The 19,055-nt window shown below is 41.2% G+C and overlaps 1 non-coding gene across 1 annotated transcript; it reads left to right on the top strand.

Moving 5' to 3' along the window:
• The first annotated feature begins 2,475 nt into the window (after positions 1-2,475).
• LOC120281083 lies at positions 2,476-2,582 on the top strand. The gene has a single exon (XR_005542490.1). It is a non-coding gene; the product is annotated as a small nucleolar RNA R71 (small nucleolar RNA).
• Positions 2,583-19,055: the final 16,473 nt, after the last annotated feature.

The following is a 19,055-nucleotide window of genomic DNA, read 5'->3' as shown; positions in this document are numbered from 1 at the left end:
CAGGGTGGGTAACGCACCCTCCTTGATTTTTTTTTTTTAAAACCAAATACCAATACCCGTGACTTGCAAATTGATGAGTAATAGGTGCAGAGACAGGTCGCTCTATTCCGTTTTGGGAAGAGTTATTAATTTTTTTTTTGATGAAGTTACAAGGACTTTGTACTTGATGTAGTGCCGCAGATGATCATCAAACAAGGGTTTTAAAGTTGCACTGACTCACAGAGCTCCATTGTTATTGATAGTTAAAAATTTTCAGGGTTGATGGAAAAGAAAGATTCATATTAAAAAAAAAGGGGGCATGGATATTCAAGTTATGTTTAAAGAAGCATTAAAATTAAGGGAGGTCCCACCATGCATAGGACATGTATGAAATATATATATATATAAACATCCCAATATATATATATATATCCATTAAAAATAATGGGTAGAAAATAATCATTTTAAGGCAACTACAAACAAAATTTAGACATGCTTAATGAGACATACGATGCGGTGATATGGCGCAGGCAGTGGTGACTTATTCATTTTGAGATAGCAGCAATGAGATATATATCTCAAAATGGTAACAAGGTAGGCAGCGTAGTGACAAGGCACAGGTAGCGGCAATGATATAAAATATATGTGTGTATATATATAAGTGATGTAATAAATATGTTTATATATATTAAAATAACAAGATTTATAATTCGCAAATTTTCTTATTCCCTTACTTGTACTTTTGCCCTTAATCAGAGGTTCCTAAGATTTTAATCTGGGATAATTAATAGTAGAGGCTTGCCTCTATTAAGAATGAAAGAACCTACAAAAAACAAATATGATATTTATGCTTCGATATATCATCTGGTGTCTTTCTTCATGATGCCAGACGCATATTTTCGATCACACAAATCTCATAAGTAGTGTTTAGAAAATACAGAGTATCATCGAAATGAAGAGAATGCCGCATGGCTTCTGTAAGGCGGTATGTGAGCTTGTCATCTCCAACTCTCAATGTTAGCTCCCCGCCGTCCATGTCAATCAATGCCTTGGAAGTCCGTATGAATGGTCTCCCAAGTATCAAAGGTACATCCGTATCCTCATCGACATCTAGCACCACAAAATCTACAGGAAAAATGTACTTGTCCACCTTCATAAGCACATCTTCGATGATACCCCTCGGATGTCTCACCGTTCGATCCGCCAACTGCAAAGTCATCCGAGTGGGTCTAGGCTCGCCCAAGCCCAGCTTCTGAAAGAAGGTGTATGGCATGACATTGATACTGGCCCATGAGTCTGCCAATGCCATTTTTTCACCCAAATTTCCAATGTTACACGGAATAATGAAGCTTCCCGGGTCTTTCTTCTTGTTTGGCATGTTCTTTTGTAACATCGCCGAGCAAGACGCATCTAAGATCACTAAAGCACTCTCCTCCAACTTTCTCTTGTTAGTCAACAAGTCCTTCAAGAATTTTACATACTTAGGCATTTGAGCAAATGCCTCAACAAAAGTAATATTGATGTGGAGTTGCTTGTATAAACTCAGAACTTATCTGATCTGCTCATCCCCTTGGTCATTCTTCAATCTAGAGGGATAAGGGACTCTTGGCTTGAAAGGTGGGGGGTGCCACCTCTTTCTCTTTGCTTGCTCCCTCCTCAACCCTCGATAACCTCGAGTGCGTGTTCATTGGGCCTCTCACTCGAAGCCTACCTTCAACCTCACAACCACTTCACAAAGTGATCGCCTTTACATGCTCTCTAGGATTGGTCTCGGTATTACTCGGCAAGCTCCATTGTGGCCTTTCCAATAGAGACTTCGCAATATGCCCCACTTGATTTTCAAGATTGTGCAAAGAGGCGGTGTGGTTGCGAAGTGTAGCCTCGACTGATTGAAACCTTGTATCTGACGATTCCACAAACCTAGTCAAGGCCTTCTCCAAATCGGTCATTTGGGACTCCAAACCTGAAACTTGGTTTTCTATGTTTGGGGCTTGTTGTTGTTGGAAACCCGTGGCCCCATGGCCTTTTGTTAACCTTGGTTGCTCTACAAAAAATTGGGATGATTCTTCCAACCCGGATTGTAGGTGTTTATATGGATTCCCTTAGTTCCTCATTGCATTACCCACAAAATCGACATTCTCAACCGAAGATGTATCACCAATAGAGATCGAGCAATTGGAGGAAGAATGTCCTCCACCACACCCGTTGCAAGTAATCACGACCGCCACTCTATTCGAAGTTAGAAGATCTAACTTCTTACTCAATGATTCTACTTGAGCCGCCAATGAAGTTACTACATTTATCTCATGGAGCCCGACCACCTTTTTTTTCTCCCTAGCATTCCATTGGTAGCTATTTAACCCCATTTCTTCAATTAGTTGATGGGCCTCACCGGGGGTCTTGCTACCTAAGGTACCTCTTGCTGCCTCATACAAGAGTTGCCTTGTACTAGGATTCAACCCATTGTAAAAGGTCTAAACAATCATCCACTCTGGGAATCCGTGTTGCGGGCAATTTCTCATGAGCTCCTTGAACCTTTCCCGTGTCTCAAATAGAGACTCCAATTCCAACTGTACAAAGGATGAGATCTCATTCCTAACCTTTGCAGATTTTCCGGGAGGGAAATAATGGGCCAGAAAAGCTTGTACCATCTCCTCCCATGTGGTAATCGATGCTCTAGGTAATGAGTGTAGCCACTGCTTCACTCTCCGCTTTAAGAAAAATGGGAAGACTCTAAATAGAATAAGAAGAAATGAACTAGAATGAATGAATGAATAGCTAAGAAAACAAAGTGCAAACTATCTCTAAACGCCTACTCCCCGGTAACGGTGCCAAAAACTTGACAACACCCCTTGCGTATGTCCAGCAAGTGCACGGGTTTGTCGAAGTAATAAAATCCCAGATAAGTGGGGTATCGTATCTACAAGGAGTAGGGAATAAAAACACTTAAATTATTTCTTAACTAAGTGAAAGATGAATAGTGATATGTGTGACAAGATGTGAAATAACAAAAGTAAAAGAACAAGAAAGAGTGTACAAGTAAAGGAGAAGGTACGACAATCAATATAAATGGGGTGCCCTGATATTGCTCCACCTAGGACAATCATTTCAATTGCAAGAACCCTCTATTATAATTCCTAACTGATGTAATAATGAGTCGTGGAGATCCTTAAATACATGGTCCCAAATCTAAGGTCAACCATGCCTAACTCTATACATGTCCTGGAGGAGAAATTGAATAACATCTCTACCTCACACTCGTATAGAATTGCAATGAGTTCTAGGGATTCCAAGTGATAAATCCCCTTCCTAGATATAGACCTAACCCTTTGGTCCAGGTGGAAGGTCCCTATCCACAATTAAGCCCTAGGTGCTAAAATCACTTCAACGCTTAACTCCGCTGCACCCGCAACTAAGCCCTAGCGGAAGGTCATCCTTTAGCCCATTCACTCTACTATGACCGGAAAGAACTTGAGGAAATGGAGGTAGAATAAATCACATCAGAGGGGAAAGGGAACATTCCGCTACCTCTCAACTCACCCTTTCAACCCTCTCTAATCAATCTTTGTCTAACTCTCGTGGTGTGTCACTCACTCCCAAGGGTTACCAACAAGAACTCTCAACCCTAGTGTCACTCTAAGGGAGTATTCAAACAATCAAGCATTCAAGATTGGAACTCAAATAAAACATCAATTAATTGAAAGCATAATAAAGAGGTTCAATGAAACGAATACATCCTAGGGTTCACAAATACCCAAGTACACACTAGGGGGTTTAGCTCTCCATGGAGCTACTTACAATCAATGAAATCAAGTGTAAAAGCAAAGAATCCATAGAAAACCGCCTCGATAGTCATGGCGATGGTCTTGTGTAGAGTCCTCTACTCATCCAAGGGTCCCTTTGTCCGGCCTAGGATACACCTCGCCGGATCGGTACCGTCGAAAGCTCTCCCACTAACCTTATTCCAAATGGAGCGCGATGTCAGAGCCGTTGAACATCTCCAAATTCCTAGCCAATACCTCTCAAAACCCTAGCCAAAGCCCTCTCTCAAGTTGGGGAAAAGATGAACAAAAGAATGCTGAAATTGGCTTTTAAAGGGCTGGAATCGGGAATCCACACGCACATGTGGGCGCTCCTGTGGATTTTTTACACGGGCGTGTGGAATTAATGCACGCCCGTGTCAATTCTCTCTTTTTATCCTTCTTCGGCCGGCTGTGAACAGTACTTGCTACATTGTTTTACTACAGTGTTTGCTACAGTACCTGCTACAATACTGACACGAAACACTCCCGAATCCATGCTTTCATGGAGGTAATGTAAACAGGCACACGTTTACATTGTAGATCATTTTGCTTCTTTAATAACAGACATGTTGGTTGAGATCTTGCTATACATGCACAAGTCGGAATGCTTGAATGTGACTGCCCTTGTGCCCCTCCAAATCATTGTGCTAACTTGAATACGAGGAGGTTGGCACACATTCCCGCATTTCGAGCCCGACTTATGTCTTCGCGTTTAAACCTTCTCAAGATTTCCTTCAATTGGTGCATTTACGATCCACATTAGCTTCTTTCTCTAATATTCAGCCTCACAGCCCTATCTGCATGAAAGTAACATAAATACACACATATTAGTGTTAAAACCCGATAAAAGTAATGCTCATCATAAGGAAAGAACACTTCGCATTGGTGTATTCACAATCCACATTGGTGCATTTACGATCCACATTGGTGCATTTACGATCCACATTGGCTTCTTTCTCTAATATTCGGCCTCACAGCCCTATCTGCATGAAAGTAACATAACAACACACATATTAGTGTTAAAACCCGATAAAAGTAATGCTCATCATAAGGAAAGAACACTTCGTATTCTTATCACACAAGTACTTATCATAGCCCTATATCAAAAATAAGAATCTTACCTTGCTTTAATGAGATCAAGCAAGAGCAAGAGCTCTCCTCCACACCTTCTTCACTCTTTCCACTCTCCAAATGAAAGAGAACTCACCCTTTCTATCTCTTGCACTTTTGAAATTACATAACATCCAATAAACATAAGCCTACATAAATAATAGAGTAATCTAGACCATTTGATTAAAAGAGATAAAGATTTGGCTTTATCCAATGATCAAATCACATCCCAAGGATATCAAGCCAATATTTAACAATCACCCACTTGAAGATAAATCTTCAATCAAGCATCAATGAAGCATTACGCATCGTCCTCCAAACATCCGGGTTACATCTCCACTAACTCGAAAAGCATCCTACAATGAGAGGTCATCTCTATAGGCACGACTTTTTCCCAACAAATCCAAGGTTATTATTTGTGTGTATCTTCTCAACATGTAAATATCCACACTCCAAAGCAAGCTGAATAAAGTGATACCGCACATCAATGTGCTTTGTTCTAGAATGAAAAGCGTATTCTTGGCAAGATGCATCATACTTTGACTATCGCAATGCAACACATATTTTTCTTGTACCACTTTAAATTGATTAAGTACATGCTTTAACCAAATCATTTCCTTTGCTCCTTCTATCAAGGAAATATATTCCGCTTCTATAGTAGACTAAGCAACAATGTCTTGAAGTTTAGACATCTAACTTACCACACCACCACAAAATATGAAAATATAACCCGTAGTGGACTTCCTTGTCTCTCTACAACCAGCATAATCGGCATTAACATAACCATTAACCACCAATGAAGAACCTCCAATGCACAAGCATAAATTTTGTCTACCCTTCAAGTAACAAAGAATCCACTTGACGACTTGACAATGCTCCCAACAGGCACTAGACATATACCTTGAAACAACCTCACTGCATAAGCAATATTTGGACTTGTGCATATCATAGCGTGTATCAAACTACCAACTGCGGAGGTATAAGAAACATTTTCAAATTTATCATCATTTGGAGAATTCTTCTTGGATAGATTAAAATGTGCCGTAGAGGTGTAGAAACCGGTTTGCAATCAACCATCCAAAACCTTTCAAGGACTTTGTCAATGTACTCAGATTGATTCAACCACAACTTCCCATGCTCTATATCTCGGTGAATGCGTATGCCTAAAATCTACTTTGCGGCACCAAGCTCTTTAGTAGCAAACTTCCTTGACATATGGAACTTCAAGGACTCAATCTCCTTCCAACCATTGCTAGCTATCAACATATCGTCCACATAAAGCAACAAGAACTTAAACATGCCACGTGTAGAAATTTTAAAGTAAACACAATGATCAAAATCACATCTAGAATAGCCTTCATCTTGAATGAAAGTGTCAAACTTCTTGTACCATTGTTGAGAAACTTGTTTCAAGCCATACAACCACTTCTTCAACTTGCACACCAAGTTAGGATTCGACTTGTTAGCAAATGTTTCCTGCAGAAGGTTACTGTAACTAAACACTGTAGAAGTTACTGTTCATAACCTGCAGAAAATCAGGATTCCAGAGAATCCACACGCCCGTGTGGAATTTCCACAGGGGCGTGTGGAAATTCCACAGGGCCATGTGGACGCCCGATTCCAGCCTATTTAAAATCACAATTCATCTCGATTTGAGGATCCTTTTCCACTTATTCTCTCCAACTTTTGAGAGGCTTGCGGCTAGGGTTTAGAGAGGTATTGGCAAGGCTTTTGGAGGGGTTCTACAGCTTCGACACCGCATTTCTCTTCGAAGATAGCTATTGAGGGAGCTTTCATTGACACCGATCGGACGAGTTGTGCCCTAGGCTTATTGAGGGGACCTTTGGAGAGGACGAGGCTACTCCACAAGACTATTGACACAACTACTGAGGGGGTTTTCATATGGATTACTTGTTTTAATTTTGATTTTACTATTGATTGTATCTTGCTCCATGGAGAGCTAAACCTTTAGTGGGTACTTGGATTTGTGAACCCTAGGGTGTATTTGTTTCATTAAACTTCTATTATGCTTTCATTTATTGAAGTTTTAATTGAGTTCCAATCTTGAATGGTTGTTGAATGATTTCTCCCTTAGAGTGACACTAGGGTTGAGAGTCCATCTTGTTAGCCTTTGTGGTTGAGTGACACACTATGAAGGTTAGACAATGCTAGATTGGAGAGGGCCGAGAGGGTGAGTCGAGAGGTAACTGATAAGTGCTTGTGCGATATGAATGCGAAGTGTTCATTCCTTATGTTGAGCATTATTTTTCTCAGGTTTTTACACTAATATGTGTGTTTTTATGTTACTTTTATGCAGGTAGGGTTGTGAGGCCGAGTATGAAGGAAATAGGCCAATGTGGATCATAATGCACCTATTTTGAAGGAGATCTTGTTAAGGTTCAAAGGCGAAGACATAGGTCAGGTGTGAGATGGTAGAGTGTGTGCCAACCTCCTCGCATTCGAGTGAGCACATCTATTTGGTGGGGCACAAAGGCAGTCACGCTCGAGCATTCCGACTTATGCATATAAGAACAAGAGCGCCGCCAACATGTACATCATTGAAGAAGCAAGTGATTCACGATGTGAATGTGTGCCCGTTTGCGTTACCCCGATGAAAGTATGGAATTGGGAAGTTAATCAGGCCAAAAAATGTAGCAGAGAACTGTAGCAATTACTGTAGCAACACTGTTCACAGCCGGCCGAGAAATCAGAGAAACAGAGAATCCACACGGGCGTGTGGAAATTATCCACGCCCGTGTGGAAATTCCGCACGGGCGCGTGTATCATCCACTCACGTGGAGTTGCCCGATTCTAGCCCTATTTAAAGCCGATTCAACCCCGATTTTGGTATTCTTTTCTCCATCTTTTCCCCAACTTGTGAGAGGATTTCGGCTAGGGTTTCGAGGGGTATTGGCCAAGGTTTTAGAGAAGTTCTGCGGCTCCGACATCATGATTCCATTAGGAAGAAGGTTGGTAGGGGAGCTTCGATCGAGACGTATCCTATACCGGATGAAGGAATCTTTGGACGACGAGTAGAGGACTCTCCACAAGACCATCGACACAACCATCGAGGGGGTTTCTTTATAGATTCATTACTTTTACATTCGATTTCTTTGATTGTATTAAGCTCCATGGAGAGCTAAACCCCTAGTGGGTACTTGGATGATTGCGAACCCTAGGATGTATTCGTTTCATTGAACTTCTTTTATTATGCTTTCAATAAATTGATGTTTATTGTGAGTTCCAACCTTGAATGCTTGATTGTATGAACATTTCCCCTAGAGTGACACTAGGGTTGAGAGTTCTTGTTGGTAACCTTGTGAGTGAGTGACACACCACTAGCGTTAGACAAAGCTAGGTTGGAGAGGGTTGAGAGGGTGAGTCGAGAGGTACAGGAGCGTCCCCTTTCCCCTCCGACGTGATAGATTCTACCTCCGTTCCTTGAGTTCTTTGCGGCCATAATAGAGTGAATGGTCTAAGGGATGAACCTCCGCTGGGGCCTAGTTGCGCGTGCAATGGAGTGAAGCATTGAGAGGATCTTAGTATCTAGGGCTTAATTGTGGCTAGGGACCTTCAATCTGGACCAAAGGGGTAGGTCTATATTTAGGAAGAGATTTATCACTTGGAATCCCTAGAGCTCATTGCAACTCTATGCGAGTGCGAGGTGTTGAGATTGTTCGATTTCTTCTCCGGGACATGTATAGAGTTAGGCATAGTTGACCTTAGATTTGGGACTATGTATGTAAGGACTTCCACGACTCACGCTTGCATTAATTAGGAAGCATAATAGAGAGTTCTTGCACTTGAAGCGATCATCCTAGGTGAAGTATTATCCGAGTACCCTATTCTTTATCGATTGCCTTACCCTCTTCTTACTTTTGCTCTTTCACTTGTTGTTTTTATTGTTGAGAATTGAATCAATTTCACACTTATCACTATTGATATTCCACATAGCTAAGAACCAAATTAAGTATTTTCAGTCCCTACTCCCTGTGGATTCGACCCCGCTCACCTGGGATTATTACTTCGACAAGCCCGTGCACTTGCGGGATATAAGCAAGGGGATCTTGTCACCGGACAAAGGATCCCTTGCGACGAGTAGAGGACTCTCCACAAGACCATCGACACATCCATCGAGGGGGTTTCTTTATGGATTCATTGCTTTTACATTCGATTTCTTTGATTGTACTTAGCTCCATGGAGAGCTAAACCCCTAGTGGGTACTTGGGTGATTGTGAACCCTAGGATGTATTCGTTTCATTAAACTTCTTTATTATGCTTTTAATAAATTGATGTTTATTGTGAGTTCCAACCTTGAATGCTTGATTGTATGAACATTTCCTGTAGAGTGACACTAGGGTTGAGATTTCTTGTTGGTAACCTTGTGAGTGAGTGACACACCACGAGCGTTAGACAAAGCTAGGTTGGAGAGGGTTGAGAGGGTGAGTCGAGAGGTACAGGAGCGTCATCTTTCCCCTCTGACGTGATAGATTCTACCTCCATTCCTCGAGTTCTTTGCGACCATAATAGAGTGAATGGTCTAAGGGATGAATCTCCGTGAGGGCTTAGTTGCGAGTGCAACGGAGTGAAGCGTTGAGGGATCTTAGTATCTAAGGGCTTAATTGTGGTTAGGGACCTTCCGCCTGGACCAAAGGGTTAGGGTCTATAATTAGGAAGAGATTTATCATCCGGAACTCCCTAGAGCTCATTGCAACTTTATTCGAAAGTGCGAGGTTGAGAGGTTATCTAATCTCTCCTCCGGGACATGAATAGAGTTAGGCATAGTTGACCTTAGATTTGGAACTATGTATGTAAGGATTTCCACGAGTCACCATTGCATTGATTAGGAAGCATAATAGAGAGTTCTTGAACTTGAAGCGATTATCCTAGGTGAAGCATCATCCGAGTACCCCATCTTTATCGATTGCCTTACGTCCTCCTTACTTTTGCTCTCTTACTTGTTGCTTTTAATTGTTGAGAATTGAATCATTGTCACACTTATCATTGTTGATATTCCACATAGCTAAGAATCAAATTAAGTGTCTTTACTCCCTACTCCCTGTGGATTAGATACCTGCTCACCCGGGATTATTACTTCGACAAACCCGTGCACTTGCGGGATATACGCAAGGGGACCTTGTCAGTAGCGGAATGTTCCCTTTCCCTCCCTATGTGATTTATCCTACCTTCATTTCGCAGAGTTCTTTACGGTCACAATAGAGTGAACTGCTAAACGATGAACTCCACTAGGGCTTAGTTGTGCGAGCGACAGAGTGAAGCATTGAAGTAAACTTTAGTATATGGGGCTTAATTGTGACTAGGGGCCTTTCGCCTGGACCAAAGGGTTAGGTCTACATATAGGAATAGAATTTTTCACTTGGATTCCTTAGAGCTTCTTGCAAGTTTGCATAGTCTGAGGTGTTGAGACTGATCGATTTCTCCGCCGGGGCATAGTGTAGAGTTAGTCACGGTTGACCTTAGGTTTATGATCGTGTTTCTTAGGATGTCCATGATTAATTGAGCATTATTTAGGAAGCATAATAGTTGGTTTTGCACTTGAAGCGATAATCCTAGATGGAACAATATCCGAGTATCCCACTTCTTATTGATTGCCTTTCCTCTCACTTATTTGTGCCTCTCTTTCTTATTTCTTTAATTTTGTCTACATTACATCCTCAAATCGGGCTAAATCGCAGACTTTTAAATAGGCTGGAATCGGGCATCCACATGGCCCTGTGGATATTTCTACGCCCCTTTGGAATTTCCACACGCCCCTGTGGAAATTCCACACCGCGTGTGGATTATCTCGAATCTCGATTTTTCCGCGTGTGATCAATGAATTGCTACAATGAATTGCTATAGTGTTTTACTACAGTAACCTGCTACAATACCCCCTTGCCAAAATACTCCCGATTCCACGTTTTTCAACGAGGCAATATAAACGGGCACACGTTTATGCCGTAGATCACATCGCTTATTCAATAAACAGACTTAATGGTGACGATCTTGCTATCATTGCACGAGTTGGAATAGGCAAATGTGACTACCTTTGTGCCCCTCCAAACCATGTGATTACTTGAATACACAGAGGTTGGCACACATTCACGTATCCTTGAACCCAACATATGTCTTCGAGTTTGTTCCTTTCAAGATTTCATCAAATAGTGCATTTATGATCTACATTGGCTTCTTTCTCTCATATTTGGCACCACAACCCTACATGCACAAAAGTACACAAATAAACAAGTATTAGTGCTAAAACCTAATAAAAGTAATGCTTAACGCAAGAAAAAGAATACTTTATGTTACTAATACACAAGCACTTATCAAACTCTCCTACACTTAAGCTTTCGTCAGCACTGATATGACGAGGTATGCCCTAGGGTTGACGAGGGAACCTTTGGAGAGGACGAGGCTACTCCACAAGACCATCGACATGACTACCGAGGGGGTTTTCATATAGATTACTTGTTTTACTTTTGATTTTACTATTGATTGTATCTTGCTCCATGGAGAGCTAAACCCCTAGTGGGTACTTGGATTTGTGAACCCTAGGGTGTATTTGTTTCATTAGCTTTGTATTATGCTTTCCTTTATTGATGTTTTAATTGAGTTCCAATCTTGAATGCTTGTTGAATGATTCCTCCCTTAGAGTGACACTAGGGTTGAGAGTCCATCTTGTTAGCCTTTGTGGATGAGTGGCACACCATGAGGGTCAGACAATGCTAGATTGGAGAGGGCCGAGAGGGTGAGTCGAGAGGTAGCGGAGCGTTCCCTTTCCCTCCCGATGTGATTTATCCTACCTCCATTTCGCAGAGTTCTTTCCGGTCATAATAGAGTGAACTGCTGAAGGATGAACTCCACTATGGCTTAGTTGCGCGAGCGATAGAGTGAAGCGTTGAAGTGAACTTTAGTATATGGGGCTTAATTGTGACTAGGGGCCTTTCGCCTAGACCAAAGGGTTAGGTCGACATATAGGAATAGGGTTTATCACTTGGAATCCCTAGAGCTTCTTGCAACTTTGCAGTGTGTGAGGTGTTGAGACTGATCGATTTCTCCGTCGGGGCATAGTGTAGAATTAGTCACGGTTGACCTTAGGTTTATGACCGTGTTTCTTAGGATGTCCATGATTAATTGAGCATTAGTTAGGAATCATAGTAGTTGGTTTTGATAATTGCTTGTGTGATAAGAATGCCAAGTGTTCTTTCCTTATGATGAGTATTACTTTTATTAGGTTTTAACACTAATATGTGTGTATTTATGTTACTTTCATGCATATAGGTTTGTGAAGCCGAGTTTTAGAGAAAGAAGCCAATGTCGATCGTGAGTGCACCATCTGGAGAAAATCTTAAGAAGGTTCAAACATAAAGACATAAGTCAGGTTCAAGATGCTAGAATGTGTGCCAACCTCCTTGTATTCAAGCTAGCACAATAATTTGAGGGGCACAAAGGTCACACATCCTAAGTATTCCGGCTTGTGCATGTGTAACAAGATCTCCACCAATGCGGCCGTTCATTGAAGAAACAAAGCGATCTACGATGTAAACGCAGCCCATTTAAGTTACCTAGATGAAAGTATGGTTTCGTGGAGTGTTTCGCATCGATCATCAGTAGCGGTGATATTGTAGAAAAATACTATAGCAGGTACTATTTACAGCCGGCCTAAGAAGGAGTTAGCTGTAGAAGCTCACACTCATGCGTGTGGAAATTCCATACGCTCATGTGTTAATTCGACAAGCCTCTGTGGAATATCCATGGGGGATGTGTCGATTCCCTATTCCAGCCCTTTAAAAGTAGATTTCAACCTCGATTTTAGCATTCTTTTCTCCATCTTTTCGCCAACTTGAGAGAGGGTTGCAGCTAGAGTTTTGAGAGGTATTGGCTAGGTATTAGAAGAGGTTCTACAGCTCTGACATCACACTCTATTTGGAAGAAGGTTAATGGGAGAGCTTTCGTCGGCACCAATCTAGAGAGTTGTATCCTAGGTCGAACAAAAGGACCTTTGGACGAGTAGAGGACTCGCCATAAGACCATCGTCACGACTATCGAGGGGTTTTTTTTTTATGGATTTATTACTTTTACATTCAATTTCATTGATTGTAATAATCTCCATGGAGAGCTAAACCCCCTAGTGGGTACTTGGATTGTGAACCCTAGGATGTATTTGTTTCATTGAACCATGTTATTATGCTATCATTAATTGATGTTTTTATTAAGTTCCAATCTTGAATGCATTGATTGTATGAATACTCCCTTATAGTGACACTAGGGTTGAGAGTTCTTGATGGTAACCCTTGTGAGTGAGTGGCACTACCACGAGAGTTAGACAAAGCTAGATTGGAGAGGGTTGAGAGGGTGAGTCAAGAGGTAGCGGAGCGTCCCCTTTTTCCCTCCCCGCGTGATTTATTCTACCTCCAATTCCTCGAGTTCTTTCTGTCATAGTAGAGTGAATGGGATAAGGAATCACCTTCACTGGGGCTTAGTTAGGGGCAGTCCAATGGAGTGAAGCATTGAAGTGATTTTAGTATCTAGGGCTTAATTATAGCTTGGGACCTTCCGCTTGGACCAAAGGGTTATATCTACATATAGGAAGAGGATTTATCACTTGGAATCCCTAGAACTCATTGCAATTCTATGTGAGTGCGAGGTTGAGTGATTGTTCAATTTCTCCTCCATGACATGTATAGGGTTAGGCATGGTTGACCTTAGATTTGTGACCATGTATTAAAGGATCTCCACGAGTAATTAATGCATTAGTTAGGAGGCATAATAGAGGGGTTTTGCACTTGAAACGATTGTCCTAGGTGGATCAATATCCGAGTAGCCCATTTATATCGATTGCCTTACTTTTCCTTTACTTGTGCTCTCTCTCCTTTCTCTTTTACTTTTGTTTGCATTACATCTTGTCACACAAATCAATATTCATATTTTGCTTAGTTAATAAACAGTGTAAGTTTTTTTACTGCCTACTTCCTGTGGATACGATACCCACTCGCCTGGGATTTTATTAATTTGACAAACCCGTGCACTTGTGGGACATACGCAAGGGTCGTTGTCAAGTTTTTGGCACCATTGCAGGGTGTAGGTGTTTAGAAATACTTTGCACTTTGTTTTCTTAGCTATTTACCATTCATTCTATTTCACATTTTCTTATTCTTCCATCATTCTCATTTGTTTTCTTTTGTCGTGTCTTACTTTTTCTTACAATGAGCTTAAATGATGATTGATCCACTAATTGCTTTATATCTTCAGATCGAAGATCTCACTAAAAAAATCGATAGAATTGTTACTCTATAACAGCAAAGAAATCCATGTTGCAGCACATATCATCTAATCGAAAAAGGCTACCAAAACTTCTTGTGGAATAGTGATGGACAATATTGGGAAGCACCTCAAGAGGAATGTCAAAAGGATGAGATACTCGATGAGGATGCACTTCAGTTACAAAGAGTATTAGCTAACTTTATTGAAGCATCTCGATGTCCGCATCCAAAAATATGGAGACTCACACAAAGATGTCATGAAGCCTCCTATAAAAAAACCTTTGAGCATCAATTAGAGGGATACTTGACACACTCTCCAAGGAACAACAAGTATTTGAGCAAGCAATTCAAGTTCCTTATAAAGATGATGTGGTAGTGAATGACAATGAAGAAGTGGAGCGGAAACGAATATGATGTTGTTGAGATTAAGGGATGCAAGAAGAACCTTTCATTCAATGTGAGGATTGTTTGAATGGGATGAGATGTTTGTGAGCAAGAAATGATGCAAGGAGGGTCGTGAAGACAGATTGCTTTCAAGTTGAAATCAAGAAGAAGCAAACCCTAAGGTAATGGAACAAGCATCTCTCTTTGGGATTGATCAAATCATAAATTACAAGAAAGAGATTTTGGGTTTGGAAGAAGACGTGGGTAGGAGATTTAAGCCATCCAATGATCGACCTGTGCTAAGCTTGGACAATTCCCAACCCAAATTGTTTCCTTGGAGACCAAAGGTAAGATGGTTGGAATCTCCAACAAATATTCCACCTCAGCAAGTAGATTTTTGCCTAAAAGGAAGTAGCTATGCAATGTCTAGTCGGGATGAACGCACTCTTTTCAAGCCCCCATAAGGTAAGAAAGAGGCACGCTAAGCTATGGGCTATAAAAAGCGCTTCTTGGGAGGCAAACCCAAGCACCACTCGCTTTTCCTAGTTTTTTAGTTTAGTGTTTGCATGAATAAAGCATGAGTGCTGGTGTCTTGATTTTTAAATCCCTTTGCTGTGATTTTCTTGTGGATTAATTGGTGTTATCATGTGCTTTATTGTTGTGGTGAAGAATTTTGGTCGTTTGAGCTTATTTTTTGTGTTTTCTATGGTTAAAGCTGCCTTGTAAGACAGGCTCTGAGTGTGTAGTTATGTTCATAAATTTTTTGCAGAGCCTGCAGTGTTTTCTAAGTATCCAGAGAAAACACACGCCCGTGTGGAATTTCCGCACGGGCGTGTGTTTTTGTTCAGAGCTCATCCAACAATGGCACAGGGGCGTGGACTCGCCCCTGTGAATGACTTTAAGACGGTCCACGCCCGTGCAACATTTCCGCACGGGCGTGTGTTTCCCTGTAGAGACTCAAAAAATTTTCCCGAGAAGAGCATGGAGCGTGACTCGCCCCTATGGATGACTCGTCCACAAACGCATCGGCGAGGTACTTCCACTGCCGTGTGGATCTCTGCAGAGAGGTTCTCCTCCATCCCGAGAAGACACAGGGGCATGCGTATGCCCCTGTAAACTGCCCAGTAATGATCTACGCCCATGCGGATTTTCCACACGCGCGTGTGAAACACTTAGAGAATTTTTTTGGATTGGACAGAGAAGCCATGGTGGGGCGCATGCTTGCCCCTCAGTGTGTCGGGCACACGGGCATTGGTAATTTCTACATGCCCATGTGGATGTGCAAAATGTCATCTTTTCTTTAAAACTTATTTGTGTTTTTTCATACTTTCACTCCACAACATTTAGAGAACACATCCTTGTACCTTCCCGATTTCGCATCACTAATTTAGAGGGTTTTCACCGAGTTGTCGTGCCATTTTCTAGTCTTTTCACTCTCATTTTGTCGGTAAGCTTCTCTTTCTCTTTTCTTCGCCCAATCTTCATTCATTTTGTAGTACCAGCATCATCATCATCAGCAGCAGTGGAGCTTGAGCATGACACCGACACTTGATGCGGCTTTACTTTTATTTGTTCTTATTTCATTTCCGTATTTTATTTTGAACTTGTACTTCTCAAAATGGATCTTCCTTTTGAGTTTATCTTTTATTGTTGTCTCAAATTGTATTCATTTCTATCTTTTTATTCAATGAAATGCTTTTTGTTTTATTGAGCTTTCATCGAACCTCCGCATGCAAGCAGTATGGTCTTTTCATCATGGGAATTGAGAACTTGTCATAGACACCCGACCAAGGTAAGCTTTTCTAGCATTTGGTCGTGTATGCTTCACAACGCATTGGAACACCACTCCTAACAAATTAGCTCCATCAAATGCAACACTAGGAATCAGGGAGTATTGTTTTTGATTGATTTCTCCCACATTTATTCTTGATTTATATACATCATGAGTGAGCTTGCATGTGTACATTAGGGGACAATGTACAACTTAAGTGTGGGAGGAGTTTCATAGTGCACATATCTTTTATATTAGTCTTGATTGTAATACATGATCATATAGCAAATGGCGGTTCACCTTAGGTTGTAATGATTGTATTCTTGAGTATAGGAGAATTTTTAACATTGAATGTTCTCATGCTCTAGTTCTTGCTTGACTTTTTAGGAATTTTTGCCCGATTGATACTTGTGCACTACTCACTCTTAAACTCCTTTGAAACTCAAGTTTGATGTTAAAGGGACTAGTTTTAGTTTTATTTCTTATGATATTTTGCTAAAAAAAATGGAAAAATGATAAGAAAGAACAAAATAGTTTTTGTTGTTTAGTTGTGCTTGTTGGGTGGAAAGAGCTACCACCTATGATGTATGAAGCTACCTCATAAGTCGGATACTAGTTATGCCCTAATAGAGAAAGAGCTATACTCATGGGATGTGTGAAAGCTACCACCTGTAGAAAAGAGCTACCACCTCGAAAAGTGTGAAGCACCTTAGCACCGCTTTGAAAGGGCTCACCTTAGAGGATGTGTGAAGCTACTACCCTTTTGAAATTTTTGTTACCTTTTTGTAGATTAATAAGTCCCTTATACTGTAGAACTTTTGAGGAGTATACTTTAGGTTGACTTTGAATGAGTTCACACACTTACACGATTTCGGGTTTATTGTCCTTTTTGATTCAAGTTTTTAGCTAGAGCATTGATTTTTCGTATTTAGTGTTGAAATTTCCCATAATTATAGAATGCTCTCTTTGCATGCTTTGGTGAACCTAAGGCCAAGCACTTCCAATATTTCTTTCATCTATGCATACAATGTTTTAATTTTTTTCTTGAGGACAAGCAAAAGCTTAGGTGGGGAGTTTGATAAGTGCTTGTTTGATAAGAATGCTGAACCGTGTCTTTCCTTATGATGAGCATTACTTTTTATCGGGTGTTAACACTAATATGTGTGTATTTATGTTACTTTTCATGTATAGTAGGGTTGTGAGTCGAATATTAGAGAGAAGCCAATGTAGATCATGAGTGCACCATCTGAGGAAATCTTGAGAAGGTTCAAACGAGAAGACATAAGTTGTCTAAGATGCTAGAATGTGTGCAAACTTCCTTGTATTCAAGCTAGCACAATGATTTGAGGCGCCAAAGGTAGTACATCCTAAATATTCGACTTGTAGCATGTAACAAGATTCCACCAATGCACTGCTCATTAAAGAGGGCACCGAGATCTCACAACGTGACGCAGCTCCGCTACACGCTAATTCCTCAAGGAAAGCATGATTTCGGGAGTGTGTTTAGACCGCCACCATGAAAGGCCCGAAATGTAGCAAAACACTATAGCATCCATCGTTTTCACCAGCTGGACAGGATCTGTAGCTAGGGTTTTGAGAGGTATTGGCTAGGGATTGGGAGGAGGTCTCATGGCTCCAACATCGCTCATGCTTTTGGAAGAAGGTTAGTGGGAGAGCCGTCGGCACCATCAAAGCGAGGTGTATCCCAGGCTACGACAAAGGGACCTTTGGACGAGTAGAGGAGTCTCCACAAGACCATCGTCATGACTATTGAGGGGTTTTCATGGATTTGTTGCTTTTTACATTCACATTTCATTGATTGTAATTAGCTCCATGGACAGCTAAACCCTCAAGTGGGTACTTGATCGGAACCCTAGGATGTATTCTTTCATCGAACCTTGTTATTATGCTTTCATTAATTGATGTTTTTATTGAGTTTCCAATCTCGAAATGCATTGATTGTATGAAATACTCCCTTTAGAGTGACACTAGGGTCGAGGAGTTCTTTGTTGGTAACCCTTGTGAGTGGAGTGACACACCACCTAGAGTTAGACAAAGCTAGATTGGAGAGGGATTGAGAGGGCGAGTCAAGAGGTAGCGAGTGTCCACTCATTCCTCCAAAGTGTGATTTATTCTACCTGCAATCCCTCAAGTTCTTTGCGTCATAGTAGAGTGAATGGGCTAAGGGATGGCCTTCCGCTAGTGCTTAGTTAGTGCAATGGAGTGGAAGCTGCTGAAGTGATTTTAGCATCTAGGGCTTAATTGTGGCTAAGGACCTTCCGCTGACCAAAGCGGGTTAGGTCTACATATAGGAAGAGGATTATCACTTGGAGTCCCTAGAACTCATTGCACATTCTATACGAGTCAGGTTGAGAGATTGTTCAATTCTCCTCCCGGACATGTATAGGCTATGCATGGTTGACCTTAGATTTGGGATCAATGTAATAAGCGATTCCACCCACACATCAATGCATTAGTTAGGAAGCATGATATAGGGGTCGGACTTGAGAAACGATTGTCCTAGGCGGATCAACATCCGAGTAACCCCATTTATATCAAGTTTGCCTTTACCTCTCCTTTACTTGTGCTCTCTCTCTTGCTCTTTTTACTTTTAGTTTACATTGCATCTTTTGTCACACAAATCACTATTTATATATCGCTTACTTAAGAAAACGAATTTAAGTATTTCTTACCCCTACTCCCTCGTGGATACTATACCCACTCACGGGATTTTTATTACTTCGA

Source organism: Dioscorea cayenensis, chromosome 2 (assembly GCF_009730915.1).
Source record: "Dioscorea cayenensis subsp. rotundata cultivar TDr96_F1 chromosome 2, TDr96_F1_v2_PseudoChromosome.rev07_lg8_w22 25.fasta, whole genome shotgun sequence".
Classification (NCBI taxonomy): domain Eukaryota; kingdom Viridiplantae; phylum Streptophyta; class Magnoliopsida; order Dioscoreales; family Dioscoreaceae; genus Dioscorea; species Dioscorea cayenensis.
Note: the sequence above shows the minus strand (reverse complement) of the source record. Positions and strands in the feature narration are given on the sequence as shown.